General features: G+C 38.3%; 2 long non-coding RNA genes across 2 annotated transcripts in view; one reads left to right on the top strand and one right to left on the bottom strand.

The window, feature by feature from the left end:
- The window catches only part of LOC140712862 (uncharacterized), an 81,661-nt gene that overhangs the window by 11,283 nt on the left and 52,037 nt on the right, over positions 1 to 18,341 (top strand). The window lies entirely within an intron of this gene.
- Positions 5,532 to 18,341, bottom strand: part of LOC119623874 (uncharacterized) — a 101,423-nt gene continuing 88,613 nt past the window's right edge. The window contains exon 3 of the long non-coding RNA XR_005239939.2: positions 5,532 to 8,494. This is a non-coding gene — a long non-coding RNA (uncharacterized lncRNA). The remainder of the gene's footprint in view (positions 8,495 to 18,341) is intronic.

Genomic DNA, 18,341 nt, shown 5'->3' with positions numbered 1-18,341 from the left:
CAAACTCCAACAGACCTGCAGCTGAGGGACCTGACTGTTAGAAGGAAAACTAACAAACAGAAAGGAATAGCATCAACATCAACAACCAAAAAAAGGACATCCACACCAAAACCCCATTTGTAGGTCACCAACATCAAAGACCAAAGGTAGATAAAACCACAAAGATGGGGAGAAACCAGAGCAGAAAAGCTGAAAATTCCAAAAACCAGAGCACCTCTTCGCCCTCAAAGATTGCAGCTCCTCTCCAGCAACAGAACAAAACTGGATGGAGAATGAGTTTGACAAGTTGACAGAAGTAGGCTTCAGAAGGTCAGTAATAACAAACTTCTCCAAGCTAAATAAGCATGTTCTAACCCATTGCAAGGAAGCTAAAAATCTTGAAAAAAGGTTAGACGAATGGCTAAGTAGAATAAACAGTGTAGAGAAGAACTTAAATGACCTGATGGAGCTGAAAACCACAGCACGAGAACTTCATGATGCATGCACAAGCTTCAATAGCCAATTCGATCAAGTGGAAAAAAGGATATCAGTGATTAAAGATTAAATTAATAAAATGAAGCAAGAAGAAAAGATTAGAGAAAAAACAGTAAAAAGAAATGAACAAAGCCTCCAAGAAATATGGGACTATGTGAAAAAACCAAATCTGCATTTGACTGGTGTACCTGAAAGTGACAGGGAGAATGGAACCAAGTTAGAAAACACTCTTCAGGATATTATCCAGGAGAATTTCCTCAACCTAGCAAGACAGGCCAACATTCAAATTCAGAAAATACAGAGAACACCACAAAGATATTCCTCGAGAAGAGCAACCCCAAGACACATAATTATCAGATTCACTAAGGTTGAAATGAAGGAAAAAATGTTAACGGCAGCCAGAGAGAAAGGTTGGGTTACCCATAAAGGGAAACCAATCAGACTAACAGCAGATCTCTCAGCAGAAACCCTACAAGCCAGAAGAAAGTGGGGGCTAATATTCAACATCCTTAAAGAAAAGAATTTTCAACCCAGAATTTCATATCCAGTCAAATTAAGCTTCATAAGTGAAGGATAAATAAAATCCTTTACAGACAAGCAAATGCTGAGAGATTTTGTCACCACCAGGCCTGCTTTACAAGAGCTCCTGAAGGAAGCACTAAACATGGAAAGGAACAACCGGTATCAGCCACTGCAAAAACATGCCAAATTGTAAAGACCATCGATGCTATGAAGAAACTGTATCAATTAACAGTCTAAATAACCAGCTAGCATCATAATTGCAGGATCAAATTCACACATAACAATATTAACCTTAATGTAAATGGCTAATTGCCCAGTTAAAAGACACAGACTGGCAAATTAGATAGAGTTAAGACCCATCAGTGTGCTGCATTCAGAAGACTCATCCCATGTGCAGAGACATACATAGGCTCAAAATAAAGGAATGGAGGAAGATCCACCACGCAAATGGAAAACGAAAAAAAGCAGGGGTTGCAATCCTAGTCTCTGATAAAACACACTTTAAGCCAATAAAGATCAAAAGAAACAAAGAAAGCCTTACATAATGGTACAGGGATTCAATAAGAAGAGCTAACTATCTTAAATATATATGCACCCAATACAGGAGAACCCAGATTCATAAGCAATTCCTTAGAGACCTACAAAGAGACTTAGACTCCCATACAGTAATAATGGGAGACTTTAACACCCCACTGTCAACATTAGACAGATCAACGAGACAGAAAGTTGGCAGGGATATCCAGGAATTGAACTCAGCTCTGCAACAAGCAGACCTAATAGACATCTATAGAACTCTCCACCCCAAATCAACAGAATATACATTCTTCTCAGCAACACATCACACTTATTCTAAAATTGACCACAAAATTGGAAGTAAAACACTCCTCAGTGTTTCAAAGAACAGAAATTACAAAAAAACTGTCTCTCAGACCACAGCGCAATCAAACTGAAACTCAGGATTAAGAAACTCACTCAAAACCACACAACTACATAGAAACTGAAAAACCTGCTCCTGAATGAGTACTGGGTAAATAACAAAATGAAGGCGGAAATAAAGATGTTCTTTGAAACCAATGGAACAAAGACACAACGTACCAGAATTTCTGGGACACATTTAAAGCAGTGTACAGAGGAAAATTTATAGCACTAAATGCCCACAAGAGAAAGCAGGAAAGATCTAAAATCAACACCCTAACATCACAATTAAAAGAACTACAGAAGCAAGAGCAAACACATTCAAAAGCTAGCAGAAGGCAAGAAATAACTAAGATCAGAGCAGAACTGAAGGAGATAGAGACACAAAAAAACCCTTCAAAAAATCAATGAATCCAGGGGCTACTTTTTTGAAGAGATCAACAAAATAGATAGATCACTAGCAAGACTAAGAAAGAAGAAAAGAGAGAGGAATCAAATAGACACAATAAGAAATGATAAAGGGGATATCACCACCAATTCCACACATATACAAACTACCATCAGAGAATACTATAAACACCTCTACGCAAATAAATTAAAAAATCTAGAAGAAATGGATAAATTCCTGGACACATACATCCTCCCAAGACTAAACCAGGAAGAAGTTGAATCTCTGAATAGACTAATAACAGGTCCTGAAATTGAGGCAATCAGTAATAGCCTACCAACCAAAAAAAGTCCAGGACCAGACAGAATCACAGCTGAATTCTACCAGAGATACAAAGAGGAGCTAGTACCATTCCTTCTGAAACTATTCTAATCAATAGAAAAAGAGAGAATCCTCCCCAACTCATTTTCTGAGGCCAGCATAATCCTGATACCAAAGCCTGGCAGAGACATAACAAAAAAAAGAGAATTTTAGACCAATATCTCTGATGAACATCAATGCGAAAATCCTCAGTAAAATACTGGCAAACCGAATCCAGCAGCACATCAAAAAGCTTATCCACTATGATCAAGTAGGCTTCATCCCTGGGATGCAAGGCTGGTTCAACATGCACAAATCAATAAATGTAATCTGTCATATAAACAGAACCAATGACAAAAACCACATGATTATCTCAATAGATGCAGGAAAGGCCTTCAATAAAATTCAGCAGCCCTTCATGCTAAAAACACTCAATAAACTAGGTATTGATGGAACGTATCTCAAAATAATAAGAGCTATTTATGACAAACCCACAGCCAATATCATACTGAATGGGCAAAAACTGGAAGCATTCCCTTTGAAAACTGGCACAAGACAAGCATGCCCTCTCTTACCACTCCTATTCAACACAGTGTTGGAAGTTCTGGCCAAGGCAATCAGGCAAGAGAAAGAAATAAAGGATATTCAATTAGGAAAAGAGGAAGTCAAATTGTCCCTGTTTGCAGATGACATGATTCTATATTTAGAAACCCCCATTGTCTCAGCCCAAAATCTCCATAAGCTGATAAGCAACTTCAGCAAAGTCTCAGGATACAAAATCAATGTGCAAAAATCACAAGCATTTCTATACACCAATAACAGACAAACAGAGAGCCAAATCATGAGTGAACTCCCATTCACAATTGCTTCAAAGAGAATAAAATACCTAGGAATCCAACTTACAAGGGATGTGAAGGACCTCTTCAAGAACTACAAACCACTGTTCAATGACATAAAAGAGGACACAAACAAATGAAAGAACATTCCATGCTCATGGATAGGAAGAATCAATATCGTGAAAATGGCCATATTGCCCAAGGTAATTTATAGATTCAATGCCATCCCCATCAAGCTACCAATGACTTTCTTCACAGAATTGGAAAAAACTATTTTTAAAGTTCATATGGAACCAGAAAAGAGCCCGCATTGCCAAGAAAATCCTAAGCAAAAAGAACAAAGCTGGAGGCATCACGCTACCTGACTTCAAACTATACTACAAGGCTACAGTAACCAAAACAGCATGGTACTGGTACCAAAACAGATATATAGACCAATGGAACAGAACAGAGCCCTCAGAAATAACACCACACATCTACAACCATCTGATATTTGACAACCTGACACAAACAAGCAATGAGGAAAGGATTCTTTATTTAATAAATGGTGCTGGGAAACCTGGCTATCCATATATAGAATACTAAAACTGGAATCCTTCCTTACACCTTACAGAAAAATTAATTCAAGATGGATTAAAGATTTAAATGTAAGACCTAAAACTATAAAAACCCTAGAAAAAAACCTAGGCAATACCATTCAGGACATAGGCATGGGCAAAGACTTTATGACTAAAACACCAAAAGCAATGGCAACAAAAGCCAAGATTGACAAATGGGATCTAATTAAACTAAACAACTTCTGCACAGCAAAAGAAACTACCATCAGAGTGAACAGGCAACCTACAGAATGGGAGAAAATTTTTGCAATCTACCTATCTGACAAAGGGCTAATATCCAGAATCTACAAAGTACTTAAACAAATTTACAAGAGAAAAAAAAAACATCAAAAAGTGGGCAAAGGATATGAACAGACACTTCTCAAAAGAAGACATTTATGCAGCCAACAGACACATGAAAAAATGCTCATCATTACTCGCCATCAGAGAAATGCAAATCAAAACCACAATGAGATACCATCATCTCACACCACTTAGAATGGCGATCATTAGAAAGTCAGGAAACAACAGATCCTGGAGAGGATGTGGAGAAATAGGACTGCTTTACACTGTTGGTGGGAGTGTAAATTAGTTCAACCATTGTGGAAGACAGTGTGGCAATTCCTCAAGGATCTAGAACTAGAAATACCATTTGACTCAGCTGTCCCATTACTTCGTATATACCCGAAGGATTATAAATCATGCTACTGTAAAGATGCATGCACACGTATGTTTATTGTAGCACTATTCACAATAGCAAAGACTTAGAACTAACCCAAATGTCCATCAATGATAGACTGGATTAAGAAAATATGGCATATACACCATGGAATACTATGCAGCCATAAAAAAGGATGAGTTCATGTCCTTTGCAGGGACATGGATGAAGCTGGAAGCCATCATTCTCAGGAAACTATCACAAGGACAGAAAACCAAACACCGCATGTTCTCACTCATAGGTGGGAGTTGAACAATGAAAACACATGGACACAGGGCTGGAAACATCACACACCAGGGCCTGTTGGGGGGAGGGGACTGGGGGAGGGATAGCCTTAGGAGAAATACCTAATGTAAATGATGAGTTAATGGGTGCAGCAAACCAACACGGCACATGTGTACCTATGTAACAAACCTGCACGTTGTGCATATGTACCTTAGAACTTAAAGTATCATAAAAAAAAAATCCAACAAATAAAAAAGTCAAGCAGAGAAAGACAAATGCTGTATAATCTCACATATATGTGGAACCCGAAAAAGTCAAAATTATAGAAATAAAATATAATGGTGGTTAGCAGGGGCTAGGAAGTCGGGGAAATGTGGAGACGTTGGGTCAAAGGGGACACAGACTATAATTAACAATACTGTATTGTATATGTGAAATTTGCTAAGAGAACAGATATTAAATGTTCTCACCACAAAAAAAATGATAACAAGGTGAAGTAATAGATATGTTAACTGACTTTATTGTGGTCTTTTCACAATATATAGATACATCAAATCATCACAATGCACACCTTAAATTCATACCATTTTATTTGTCAACTATATCTCAATACAGCTGAAAAAAATAAAAATAAATCCCAAGACAGTAATGTATGTGTTATTTAAATAAAGAGTTTTAGAGTCTTTGTCTCACTTAATTTTTTAAAAATGATGGAAATTGTCATATTGGAGTGTGTATGTATGTGCTGTTTAAAAGAGACATATCTTGTCTGTATATTAGAAGGCACAACCTGTTCTCTCTACTCCCCATTACGCATGCAAATGCAGGCAAGTTTCTTAACCTTTCTGTACATCAGTTTTCTCATAAAATGGAAAATGGTATATCAGTTAGAATTACTTTGCTACACATAGTAAAGTGTCTCCCATGGAAAGATTAAACAATGAGAACGTTTATGCTCTTGCACAAAAATTCAGTGATAGGTGGTACTTCAGTGTGTCTGCTTTGTCCTCACGCTGGCTCCTCTTCTGAACCCAAGGTTACTCCTTTTCAGGCATCCTGTGCAGGTACAACCATGAACAGCAGCAGAAGGCCTGTCTCTTTCCAGGGTATTTGTTAAAGAATAAAGAAACTTTTCTCAGAAACTTCTCAGCAACCTTCTCATCTCCTTTCATTGGCTAGAATCTTATCTGTTGTTATGTCAAAAAAATGTCTTTCCAAGGGCAATTGCAAAATAATGAATTTTCAAAATTACCCCTATTGCTGAAGGATAGAGACATAAGTTCTATTTGGGAAATAAACACTAAAAAAATAAAAAGAATGCACTATCAGCAAGAAAAATAATGAAGAAAAATAGCTGTTATATAGGCACCCAACAATGTCTGTTACAAATGAGGACAGTATAATCAATAATCATATGTTTCCCACAGAGTTGATGCAAGCACAATATGTGAAAGTTCCTAAAAAATATCTGGCCCAAAGAAGACATTTAATGAATATTATTCTTACTTCCACTTTCCCTTTCTTTCCCTCTTTTCCTCTAATTTCAGTCTGCCTTCTTTCTCTCTCCTCCATTTATTGGCTTAAAGATTGAAACTACAGTATGTTAAAGAGCAGCCTGGGAAAAGTCCCATGGTGCTCACCTCCACCCCTGTGCTGACAAACTGTAGGTTACCCTAAAAAACCACAAGGCTAATGTCCAACTGCCTTCAGGGAACTCCCTGAAGCTTGGAGAACATCTAAATGGCACAAAAGATCTAATTAACAGCAGCCTAGTCCTCATGAGCATTCTTTACACCACCATCCAATTACCCATCCTGTGCAGTCAATTTGGGTGCGGGTTTTGGTAACAGCAGCTTTTCTGTATTTAGTCATCATGATAATTTATGCTTAAATATTTTGTAGGTTTGTTGAATGATTAAAGTAACTACACACACAGATAGTTCAGTTTCAAATGAAAGCTCTGTAATTCACATGCACACACATAGTTTTGTGGAAAAGCATAGTTAATACTGTACATTAGTAATTTAAAATGCTAAGTGTATCAAATGACAGCAAAGTAAAGAATCTTCTTATTTCCCTTTTCCTGGTGGTTTTCTGTAAACTGACTTCATAGGTTTTGGAGGTTGGTTTTTCTAAAATGATAATAACAAATAATAGTTAACACTTATTGAAAGCTAACCAGAAGCCAGACACTTTTCTATGTGCTTTATGTTTACTAACTAATATAATTTAATTTAAACACATTTACTTAACTGGAATGAAGAAACTGAGACACCAAGACAAGTAACTTACTCAGGATCAAGCAATCTTACTCCTAAGCCTACTCTCTTAACTGTGCTGTAATGAAAACCCTACTGTTTAAGAACACTAGAGTAGGTTTGCTAATATTTGCAACATAAAATGGACTAAATAATGGTCTGAAAAAGGGCTACCCACTCTCCCTTTTCCTCCTCTGCTCCTTACACCTGGAAAATATTTAGTACCTGCCACCCCATCATAGGCTCCTCTGTCCATCCTTCTCTTGCCCCTAGTTCAATTTGTCATATTAAAAAAAAAAAAATTGAGACACACACACACACACCAAGTACCGTCCCACTCTGTAGCATCTATCTTGGAGAGAACAAAGCCTTTGAGGTGACCACTAGGGAAGCTATGTTACAGGAGATTTACATCTCAAGGACAGCTAGAAAGGCACATTCATCCTGCTTTTCCCAACCAGAAATGAGCTGATATAATATTTGGCCATACTAATTTCGTGAAGATAGATGCATAACATGGGATGAAGAGATCCTAGATTCTATTCCCACCTCCACCATCACTCCAATGTCCCAACATTACTTCCGCCATTTTTTCTAACCTAGAATGTTTTCCTGCCTCCTCTCCATTCATGCCCTTCCTTTACTTTCAAATTATTTATTTTTATATTATGGCACAGTATTTAATTTCTCCAGGAAAATTGAAAAGATGAACCCAAATATTGTATTGCATTAAGGAATAGGGAAGAAGCAGAACTTCAAGAGCCCCTGTGAGATTCGTATCACTCTGGTCACTAATGTATACAATTACAGGCAATCTCAAGTAACAAAATAATGTGCTACCACAATGCCCAACCCTAGCCTCCCAGTCCTACATTATCACACCTTGCTTCACTCACTTAACTAAAGCAAGCAATGTTCTAAACAGCTCTGGGTAGCAACTAATTTTTTAAAAGTAGTCATCTCAATAAAATGTAAAAGAATGGCCTATTCCATACTTAAAAGACACTGCTGAACTCTTGGATGTAGGTGAATAGGTCTGCAGTTGCTAAGTAGAACTAAGTTGCTCTGCAGAAGAAAGGCTGGTTGAGGGGCTAGGAGAGGGTGTTGTAGATTCCAGTACAAGAAAAACTAGAATAAACAAATTAGATGATGCCCAGAGGAATAGCAGAGATGCATTCCATTTTGACTTCAGGATTGGAGAGCTGAAAAAGAGGACTAATAGTGGAATGAGCCATGCAATGCCAATTGCCCTCATCCCTTACAAAATACTCAGTAAAATGAATATTGCTGGCTGTAGTTTTTTTTTGTTTGTTTGTTTTTGTTTTTGGAGACAGAGTCTCACTCTGTTGCCCAGGCTGGAGTACAGTGGCACGATCTCAGCTCACTGCAACCTCCGCCTTCCGAGTTCAAGCAATTCTACTGCCTCAGCCTCCTGAGTAGCTGGGATTATAGGCGCATTCCACCACGCCCAGCTAATTTTTGTATTTTTAGTAGAGATGGGGCTTCACCATGTTGGTCAGGCTGGTCTCAAACTCCTGGCCTCGTGATCCACCCACCTCGGCCTCCCAAAGTGCTCATAGGTGTGAGCCACCATGCCTGGCCTTATTGTCTGGATAGTAAGAAACATTCTTTAAGATGATTGCAAAGAATTGTTGATACCTGCTTTCAAGTCAAAACAGGGTGAAAACAGAGATACTTCTCAGGAACAGATGACTTATTATTACACGTATTATAATAAAAATAATACTTTAATCTCTTTGAGATCTCTTTGAAGATCTATCTTTAATTCCTTACTTGGTCTTCATTTCCTTCTACCTCCACTACACCTTTATTCTCTTTTTTATTTTAAAATATTTCATTGATGAATAAAAATTATATATTATTCAAGTTGTAGAACATCATGGTTTGATATACCTTGTGTACTAATTACCAGTTACATTAACTGACACATCCCTTAGTTACCATTTGTGTGTATGTGTGTGTGTGTAGTGATATTAAAATCTGCACTCAGTAAACAATATAATATTATCACACTTAAAGGCTATTTATTTGTAACACCTGCCCCCTAAAAACATGCATGCATGCACACCCACACAAAATGTGATCCTGAGCTTCTTGAGGACAAGAACCCTTATTAATTTGAGCGTGCCCAGTCCCCAGCATTTCACCTGGAACAGAGTACATACTCAATATATGTTTACTCAAAAATGTGAAAAAAAATTTTACCTTATTAAAGTTGATATGGTTTGGCTGTGTCCCCACCCAACTCTCACCTTGAATTGTAATAATTCCCACATGTCAAAGGTGGAGCCAGGTGGAGATAATTGAATCATGGGGGTAATTACCCCCATACTGTGCTTGTGGTAGTGAATACATCTCATGAGACATGATGGTTTTATAAACGGGAGTTCCCCTGCACAAACCCTCTCTTGCCTGCTGTCACGTGCCTTTGCTCTAATTTTGCCTTCTGTCAGAATTGTGAGGCCTCCCCAACTATGCTGAACTGTGAGTCCATTAAACCTCTTTCATTTATAAATTACCCAGTCTCAGGTATGTCTTTAGTAGCAGCTTGAGAACAAACTAATAAAAAGCTATTCTAATTTAGAGTTTCTCAGTTATAGCAGCTTAGTCTTTACTCTAAAGAGTAGAATATCATAGTCCATCAAAAAACTATTTTTTTACTGAGGCCAGACATCTTGAGGTCTAAAACATTCAGATTTATTCTGCTGGGGAGAGAGTAAAGAAACCATGGTAGAGGTATCCAGAGCAGTAGGTGCCTCATCACTGACTTGGTTATAAATGCTTAGCACTCATTCTTGCTGTGAGTATTCTTCAGTCGACACTGCCAGTTTTCTGGGGTCTCTGAAAAGTACATCCTCAGTCATTTCAACTCAAAGAAGTTTGGATGCCTCCTGTGTTAGATGTGGCTGGAACTACATCAAACAACAGTGATAGAGCATGTTTCAGAATGATGTAGCCTAACCAGCTCTTAGTATTTCTGAGGAAGGACAGCCATTATTGTGATTGCTCACAGATTTTCCATTTATGATACAAATTTTAATGTGAGCCTATTATATAAAATCAAATTAAAGCAGGAAACACATAATCTGAGCAATTCTTTGTCAGCTCCAGAAAGGGTTTATACAAGAATACTAAAGAAAAAAGTAAACAGAGTGTTAGTTCTTTAAAAATTACCAGAAAACCAGGTGTAATAAGACCCTGAAAAACTTTTGATGACACCTTGACATGGCTTGGCAACCCTTCTTCTCAAGTCCCAGAGGAACAAGTGATTTTGTGTAAAAAGATTAGAAAAGATTAGTCAGAGGCAACAGCAATATAGGGTGTTTTGTAAACACCATGTATCATTCTAATTCAAAGGAACACAGATAGGAAAGGTAGGATAGGATTTACAAGGTCATCTTCCATTGAATTCAGAGTTTTTCTAGAAGACTATGAAAAGTTCTGCTGCTTTAAGATGGAAGTTGATAACTGAGGGAGCAGACTTATGAAAACAATACTGATAATAATAACAATTTCTAATGCTTATAAATTTGTGTAATGTTGGCATTATTTCTTCCTTAAATGTTTGCAAGAATTCACCAGGGAAGCCATTTGACCCTGGAATTTTTTTGGGGGGAGGGTTTTACAAATTCTGATATAATTTCCTCAAAAGACATAAGGCTATTCAAACTTTCTATTTCTTGTCAGATTTGTTCATTTGTGTTTCTCAAGGAGTTTGTTGAAAGTCATTGAATTTGTTGGAGTAACATTGATGGCAATATTCCCTTTTCTTGCTTTAATGTCTATAGCATCTCCAGCAATTCCTCTTTTTCTTTTTTTTTTTTTTTTTTTTTTTTTTTGAGATGGAGTCTTGCTCTGTCGCCCAGGCTGGAGCACAGTGGTGCTATCTTGGCTCACTGCAGCCTCCACCTCCTGGGTTCAAGCGATTCTCTTGCCTCAGCCTTCTGTGTAGCTGGGATTACAGGAGCCTGCCACCACGTGTGGCTAATTTTTTGTATTTTTAGTAGAGACAGGGTTTCACCATGTCGCCCAGGCTGGTCTGTAACTCCTGAGTTCAGGCAATCCACCCTCCTAGGTCTCCCCAAATGCTAGGATTACAGGCGTGAGCCACCACGGCCAGCCTAATTTTTGTAATTTTAATAGAGACAGGATTTCACCATGTTACCAGGCTGGTCTCAAACTCCTGACCTCAGGTGATCCGCCCCACCTAGACCTCCCAAAGTGCTGGGATTACAGATGTGAGCCATCACACCTGGCCTTTTTCACTTTTGATGTTGAGATTTCATGTTTTCTCTCTTTTTTCACAATTATAATTTTTAAACAAATTTATTTTTCTAATTAACCAACTTTTGGTTTTGTTGACTCCCTTCATTTTTCTATTTCATTGATTTCTGCTCTTTATTATTTATTTCCTTCTACTTATTTTGTGTTTAATTTGCCTTTTCTTTTAATAGCTCCTTAAGATAGAAGATGAGAGCATTGATTTTAAACCATTTTTAACCCTAATACAAGCATTTAAAGCTATAAATCTCCCTTTAAGCATTGCTTTACTACATCTCACAAATTCTGACATGTTGTATTTTAACTATAATTGAGTTCAAAATATTTTCTCTTTTACCTTGTGATTCCTTCTTTGAAATATGTTGTTAAATGTACAAATATTTGGGAATTTTTCTAGATATCGTTATGTTACTGTTTTCTATTACGTTCCAAGAACATACTCTGTATAAATTCTGTATTTTGAACTCTATCGAGACTTCTTTTCATGGTTCAGCACATGTTCTATCTTGGTAAATATTTTAGTGCATTTGAAAAGAATAAGTATTCTGCAGTTGTTTGGGGCAGTAGTCTATAAATGTCAATTAAATTAAGATGATTGATAGGGTGATTCAGATTTTCTATATTCTTTCTAAATTGTTTTCTATTTACACTATCAATTACTGAGAGAAAAATATATTAAGATCTCCAACTATAATTCTGAGTTTTTCTATTTCTTTATCTCTATCCTTTTTTTGTTTGTTTGTTTGTTTGTTGTTTGTTTGTTTTAAAGACAGAATTTCACTCTTGTTGCCCAGGCTGGAGTGCAATGATGTGATCTCGGCACACTGCAACCTCCACCTCCCAGGTTAAAGCAATTCTCCCGCCTAAGCCCCCCAAGTAGCTGAGATTACAGGTGCCCACCACCATGCCCAGCTAATTTTTGTATTTTTAGTAGAGATAGCATTTCGCCATGTTAGCCAGGCTGGTCTTTAATTTCTGACCTCAGATGATCTGCCTGCCTTGGCCTCCCAAAGAGCTGGGATTACAGGCGTGAGCCACTGTGACCTATTTCTATCCATTTTTTGCTTGATATATTTTGAATTTCCTATACGTTTAAAACTATTTTCTTCTTGATGACTTTCCCTTCTATCTTTATAAAATATCCTTTTACTTGGTAATACTTCTTGCTTGAAAGTCTATTTTATCTGATTAATACAGACAAATCATTTGTCTGTCTTTAAGTTCACTTCAAAATCCTTACTTCTGCAATACTGAACCTATGTTAAGCCCATCTAATAATTGTTTGATTCAGACATTCTATTTTTCACTTCTAGAATTTCTATTTTGTTCTTTTTAGGAGTTTGTCATTTCTTTTCTGAAATACCCAATCTTTGCACCCATTATATCCATTTCCCCACAACTTTTAAAAACATATATGCAATAGCTGTGTTAAGGTCCTGTCTATTAATTTCAATAACTGTGGATTCTATGGGTCTGTTTCTTTTGATTATAGATCCTATTTTCTTGTTTCTTAGCATGCTTCATAATTTTTTATTATATTCCAGATATTGTGTATGAAAAAAGAGTCATGGCTGAAGTATAACGTTTAGATTTGTTTTAATTATTTCCTCCCAGAGAGTGCAATCTTTTTCTCTATCTGGTAATTGGGGTGAGGAGTGATCATTCATATTTCTTTTAGAGTTGAGTAGATCCGAGTCTGTGTTTCAGTTTTAATTAAATTGAAATTACATGTGATTAGCCCAGTTCTCGACTTCCTAAGTCATAGCCCTTTTATGTTTTCAGTAGCTGAACTGGGAGAAGCTTGGTTACAGTCTCGTATATTTTTAGTTCATCTTTGGATTCATCTCCAGGAAAGGACCTGGAATTCAAACACCACAGGAATGCATATGACTAAGCAAATTCTCTCTTCTTACCAGCCCTTGCTCCACAGTAACTTTCTTAGCAAAATTCATGGTTGGGGAGGGTTTAGGAAAGAAATGTTGAACGCAAGAATCTGGTCTGGCTTTGGGGGCTTTTTCCAGACTCTTAATATATCTTGACAGTCCTACTTGGTGCAAAACCCAGCTTATTTCCCCTTCACCTTGTCAAGTTTCTCTATCAGACCTACCTACCCATAACCAGACCAGGAAGCTGTCCCAGGCTTAAAGCTGCCTTGGCTCTCTGCTCACTTATAAAGGGCTCTTTCTCTCTGGAATTCAGTTAATCAAGGCTTCCTTGTGTGAATACCACCCCTGGCTAGCCCCATAGAAAATACTTTTATTCTTAGTTTTTTATTTTGGGTTTTTTTTTTTTTGGTCTGTTTCTATGAGAAAGAAGGTCTTTTGTGTTCTTCTCCATCCTCCCCAAAAGCAGAAACCCCCACAAAGCCTGAGTTCTTAACCATTATTTTGAAATGTTTCCCAAACATGAAAAAAAAAAAAATTAGAAATGGAAAATCAAATGTTCTCTAGACAGTAAAAGGAATATAATATATTTTTATAGGTAATATTACTTCAAGCATGAACAAAAACTACTATTTTATTTTAACAATTCTAAATGTCCTTTAGTCTACCTAACATGTAACTATTCTGCCATGCAGAGCAATTCCATCCACAGCCTTCCATGGCTCTGCAGAGTCATTATCTTTCTGCAATATTCTAACCACATTTAAATAGGTTAACCTGTACATGACACTAATCTGCTTTTTATGTAGAAAAATGTTTTTTTATAAATTTCATACTGGTTTAAATTTTTCTGCAATTAAGATTCAGATAATGAACTTCAGTAAAAGCCTTTGGCATAGTATTAGAGACTGGCAATTTTTACATGAAAACCACTTTAAAGAAAAAGAGAGAGAGATGAGATCTCACTTTGATGCCCAAGTTAGGGTGCAGTGGTGCAATCACAGATCACACAGCCTCAACCTCCTGAGCTCCAGCAATCCTCCCACTTCAGCCCACTGAGTAGCTGGGACTACAGGTGCATGCCATCATGCCTGGCTAGTTTTTCTCTTTTTTGTAGAGACAGAATTTCACCATGTTGCCCAGGCTGGTCTCAAACTCCTGAGCTCAAGCAATCCGCCTGCCTCAGCCTCCCAAAGTGCTGGGATTATAGGTGTGAGCCACTGTGCCCAGCTGAAAATCACCATTCTTATATCTTTATAGCCACCTATCTTCTTCTAAAGGTATATCAGTTTACTAGTGCTGCCATACAAAACACCACACACTTAGTGGCTTAAACACGAATTTATTTCCTCAAAGTTCTGGAGGCTAGAAGTCTGAGATCAAGGTTCTGGCTGATCTGGTTTCTCGTGGGGCTCTCTTCTTGGCCTGCAGACAGCCACCTTCTCACTGTGTCCTCACATGGCGTTTCCTTGGTATGTGTGCACAGAGAGAGAGCAAACTGTCTGGTGTCTCTTCTTAAATGGACAATAATCCTATGTGATCAGGACCCACCCTTATGTCTTTATTTAACCTTAATTACTTCCTTAAAGTCTCCACCTCCAAATTCAGCCTCACTGAGGGTTAGGGCTTCAAAATAACAATTTTGGGGAGACAAAAATATTCATCCCATAACAGAATGTTTTCCATAAACGCTGTACTAATTTACATTCCGACCAGCAGTGTCTAAATATTCCCTTTTCATCACCCCCATGCCAACATCTATTGTTTTTTGACCTTTTAATAATGGCTATTCTTGCAGGGGTAAGGTAGTATCCCACTGTAGTTTTAATTTGCATTTCTCTGATGATTAGTGATGTTAAGCACTTTTTCATATCTTTATTGGTCCTTTTGTGTGTATTTTTCTAAGAAATGTCTATTCATGTCATTTGCCCACTTTTTGTTGGGATTATTTGGGTTTTTTTTCTTGCTGATTTGAGTTCCTTGTAGATTCTGGATATTAGTCCTTTGTTGGATGAATAGTTTGCAAATATTTTCTCCTGTTGATTGTGTGTTCACTCTGATGATTGTTTCTTTCACTGTGCAGAAGCTCTTTAGTTTAATTAGGTCTCATTTATTTATTTTGGTTTTAGTTGCATTTGCTTATAGGAGTTTATTCACGAATTCTTTGCTTAGGCCAATGTCCAGGAGAGTTCTTCCTAGGTTATCTTCTAGAATTCTTATGGTTTCAGGTCTTATATCTAAGTCTTTGATCCATCTTGAGTTGATTTTTCTATAAGGTGAGAGATAGGAACCCAAAGGTTTATTCTTCTACATATGATTATTGAGTTTTCCCAGCACCATTTATTAAATTGGGTGTCCTCTCCCAAATTTATGTTTCTGTATGTTCTGTTGAATATCAGTTGGTTGTAAGTATTTGGCCTTATTTCTGGGTTCTCTACTCTGTTCCACTGGTCTATGTGTCTACTTTTATACCAGTACCATGCTATTTTGGTAACTATTGCTTGATAGTATGCTTGAAGTATGACAATGTGATACCTCCAGATTTGTTCTTTTTGTGTAGGATTGCTTTGGCTATTCAGGCTCTTTTTTGTTTCCATATGAAATTCAGGATTTTTAGAGATGAGATCTAGATACTGCTATATTTTTAAAGCTCCCCAGGGGATTCTAATGTGTGGTCAGAGTTGAGAACTACTGAATTAAATAAAGCTATGACACATTGGAAGGATAACCTTTATAGACTCAGGGTTCCATGAGATCTAGGCAAATTCAAAGCAACAGCATCCAACAGGAAAATAAAACTGAAACTAATATAAATCTTTACTCACGGAAAGGAATGAAAGGGAGTGAGTAAATCCAGCACCTTCAACTCGGATATCCAGGTTCTTACATTGGGACTTACTAGGCAAACAACTTGACCCATGGAGAATGAAGAAAAGTCAGGAGGGCAGGCAATGGCCCACCTGGGAGTGGCATGGAGCCAAAGAAACCCTCACCCCCAGCCAAGGGAAGCAGTGAGTGATTGTGCAGCCCCACCTGGGAAACCACACTCTCCTATGGTTCTTTGTAACCCACAGATAAGGAGATCCTCCCATGAGCCCATACCACCAGGGTCTTGGGTCCAATACACAGAGTAGTGTGGAGTCTTGGCAGAGCATCTGCTCAGGCACATAGAGAGACCCATGAGTTTTACATACTCTGGCCCCAGGATACCCAGCAAGGTGAGAAATCCATCCATACATATCCCTAGGAAGTGGGGCTGAATCCAGGGAGCCAAGCGGCACCATTCTGCAGGCACCACTTCCACAGCACCTCACAAGTTAAGACCCACTGGCTTGGAATTAAAGCCAGCCAACAGCAACAAGCTAGAATGTCCTTGAGACAGGTCCAAGTTCCCAGGGGGATAAGTGGCAACCATCTGTGCAGTTCAGTAGACTTAGCCATTGCAGCCTGCTGACTCTGGAGAATACAAATGGTCCAGTGAAAGAAGTGTCCCCCACAACATAGCACAGCCGCTTTGCCAGACCATGGCGAGACTGCTTCTTTAAGTGGGGCCTCAATCCAGTTCTCCTCACTGGGTGGGACCTCCCTGCAGGGGCTTCAGCCATTCTAGACAGGGTCTATGGAAAGAATTCTGATCTCTCTGGGATGGAGCTCCAAGGGGAGGAGCAGCCACCATCTCTTTGGTTTGGTCAACTCAGCCATTCCAGCCTGCCGGCTTTGGATAATACAAATGGTCTGGATGAGGAAGGGTCCACCTCCAACACAGAACACCTGCGCTACCAAAAAGCAGCAATACTGACTCTTTAAGTGGGTCCCTGATCCTATTCAGGGATCAGGAAAACTAACAAACAGAAAGGACACCCACACCAAAACCCCATCAGTATATCACCATCATCAAAGACCAGAGGCAGATAAAACCACAAAGATGGGGAAAAAGCAGGGCAGAAAACCTGGAAATTCAAAAAATAAGAGCGCATCTCCCCCTGCAAAGGAGCGCAGCTCATCGCCAGCAACGGATCAAAGCTGGACAGAGAATGACTTTGACGAGATGAGAGAAGAAGGCTTCAGTCCATAAAACTTCTCAGGGCTAAAGAAGGAATTACATACCCAGCGCAAAGAAACTAAAAATCTTGAAAAAAGAGTGGAAGAATTGATAGCTAGAGTAATTAATGCAGAGAAGGTCATAAACGAAATGACAGAGATGAAAACCATGACACGAGAAATATGTGACAAATGCACAAGCTTCAGTAACCGACTCAATCAACTGGAAGAAAGAGTATCAGCGATTGAGGATCAAATGAATGAAATGAAGTGAGAAGAGAAGCCAAAAGAAAAAAGAAGAAAAAGAAATCAACAAAGCCTGCAAGAAGTATGGGATTATGTAAAAAGACGAAATCTACGTCTGATTGGGGTGCCTGAAAGTGAGGGGGAAAATGGAACCAAGTTGGAAAACACTCTTCAGTATATCATCCAGGAGAACTTCCCCAACCTAGTAAGGCAGGCCAACATTCAAATACAGGAAATACAGAGAACGCCACAAAGATACTCCTCGAGAAGAGCAACTCCAAAACACATAATTGCCAGATTCACCAAAGTTGAAATGAAGGAAAAAATCTTAAGGGCAGCCAGAGAGAAAGGTCGGGTTACCCACAAAGGGAAGCCCATCAGACTAACAGCAGATCTCTCAGCAGAAACTCCACAAGCCAGAAGAGAGTGGGGGCCAATATTCAACATTCTTAAAGAAAAGAATTTTAAACCCAGAATTTCATATCCAGCCAAACTAAGTTTCAGAAGTGAAGGAGAAATAAAATCCTTTACAGATAAGCAAATGCTTAGAGATTTTGTCACCACCAGGCCTGCCCTA

Source organism: Chlorocebus sabaeus, chromosome 11 (assembly GCF_047675955.1).
Source record: "Chlorocebus sabaeus isolate Y175 chromosome 11, mChlSab1.0.hap1, whole genome shotgun sequence".
Taxonomy (NCBI): Eukaryota; Metazoa; Chordata; class Mammalia; order Primates; family Cercopithecidae; genus Chlorocebus; species Chlorocebus sabaeus.
The sequence above is the reverse complement of the archived record's forward strand: the minus strand, read 5'-3'. Positions and strand labels throughout refer to the sequence as shown.